The following is a 2,395-nucleotide window of genomic DNA, read 5'->3' on the forward strand; positions in this document are numbered from 1 at the left end:
GGATCTGACTTACAATACCATGGGTAAATACCATGGGTTAATGAACATCATGGGTGGATGCCACTTAAAATACCATAGGTAAATTCCATGGGTTGATAAATTACCTTAGGGGGATGAATACCATGGTTGGATGCCACTTACAATACCATGGGTATATTCCATGAGTGGATAAATACCATGGGTTGATGAATACCATGGTTGGATGTGAATTTGCATTCATATCACTGTATCTACATGAATTTAAAAAGTTGAGTTTATTGTTTCTTTCAACCATCACCAATGAAAAATGTTATAGGCAACATTTAACTTATGCGATCAATATTATCTATATTACATTCTCTAAGATGTATAATTAAATTTTTTTGTAAGAAAGTTGTCATAGAAGAAATTCAAACCGTGACTAAATAAGTTTAAAAAAAGGAAGAACTTTACTATGTTACCAATCCATGTGAAAGTCTTCTTACAGGTCTACGTGTACCCTGACCTCTCGGATTTAATTACATTACCACAACTACTTAACGTTAACATTCTTAAATGTGTGACATCGTTCATGTTTGGGTGAATATATTATGGTTTTTTATAGGTGAATTTTTATGATGTGTAATTTCACTTTGATGAATTAAAATAATAATTTTATATTCATAAAAATAATTTTTCCTTCTCACATTTTTTGTTTTCATGTTCGTTTCTCTCTCAACCATAAAATTTGAAAATAAATTTAGTTTTTCTTATCTTACATAAACCATAACTTTTAAGGAGTATCAATCATCATTTTATTTTTGTATTTCAAATTTCAACTATGGGTTTTGTCTAACTATTATAAGTTCTAAGGTTCCACTTAAAATGTGGTAAAATAATTTTTGGTCAAATCATGATTTTTTGATATATTAAAAAATGTGTTTCTAAATATATATGGATTGAATACCCCAAAAAAACACCTAGTGAACTTATATTGGGAAGATATTTCAATTCAAACTTGTGATTACAACAAATCCCTATCGGATTATGGGAAACTTTGAACGAAAAACATAGACTATGACATATATATATATATATATATATATATATATATAAACATTATGTTTATGTTTATTTTATTTATTTTTAACATTTTTTTCTTGCTATCTATAGCAATTGACACCTGTAGTCTAGTAGGGTCGATTCCAACTGCTATCACCGTAAATTCTAGGTGCCCATGTATGCCACCTCTATTGCCATAAGTGAATTAGTGGGATTTGAAGATCAAAAACCCTTACACATTACACTTGATTTTCATGACCATCAGTAATTGAGTTGTCCAACCATTCATTTTGACGACCATGGCTAATTAACTTGTCCCTAAAGAAATGTTAGAATAATATAGAAATGCAGCGTTCTAGAATTATTTGTTATCTGGTTGTTGAGTTGCACTTGTAGGTTGTTGAGATGTTTTAATTTGCATTTAATGCTATGAGTTTGTTTCTTTCTTATTTGTGCTATTGTCTATTTTTAGTATATTAGATCCAATTTCTTAGGATCTAGAAGGACTGAGATTTTTCTGAGAGTCTCTCTATGTAATGTTTGATCAAGCATTTGGGTAATACAATGTGGTCTCACCTGCTGTGAGACTATGTGATGTATTCTACTTTGTGTTTCTCTTATTCCTATTTGTTTTCTACTATGGTAACAAATCAATAAGGCCAAGATCTCAGAGGCCATATCCAGGTTCTTCAAATTGAGTGTTTACTGTGTTCGTTGTTTGGAAGCAACTACTACAATTATGAACAAGAGGTATTGGCCAATCTCAGGAGTTTGATTTATTTTCATGAGGAGGATGGCAAATATATGATTTGAATGAGAATAACATAACAAGTAAAGTTAGCACGAGTGATGGGTGATATCGTGTTAACGGTGATTCAACAAGGTTGCAGAATGTCAGAAGTTCACTGTTAGCTTTTTCCATGGTGCATAAGAGCTCCAAGGGTGATTTTGGTTGAGGGATAGGGGTAAAATATCACCAGATCTATGAATATACAAATGTTTCAGATGATTTGGATCGTTGTAGAAGTATTGCCGAACAATGAAAATCAAAAGGCCGTGAGTTGAATTTAATGATTTTGTTTGATGTTAATTTTGTATATTAAAATAAATATTGTTATGCATGAGTGGTAAAAAAAAATTTTGTATTCATATGGTGTAATGGGTGAAAGGAGTTCAAAAAAAGGATGTATTTATGAATTGGTGAAAAAGGATTTTTTTGGTAGAAAATTTTATGGCAGGGTAAAAGTTTGTGGTAAAAGAATTTGTTTCGGTCTCAGATTATTTGATATCCAAAATTTCGTATTTATTTGATCTACTACATTTTATTAAATGGACACAATTTAAAAAAAAAACAAAAAAAAACAAATTCTATGGC

Source organism: Pinus tabuliformis, chromosome 4_2 (assembly GCF_031772625.1).
Source record: "Pinus tabuliformis cultivar Carrire ecotype Pingquan chromosome 4_2, CPIR1, whole genome shotgun sequence".
Lineage (NCBI taxonomy): Eukaryota > Viridiplantae > Streptophyta > Pinopsida > Pinales > Pinaceae > Pinus > Pinus tabuliformis.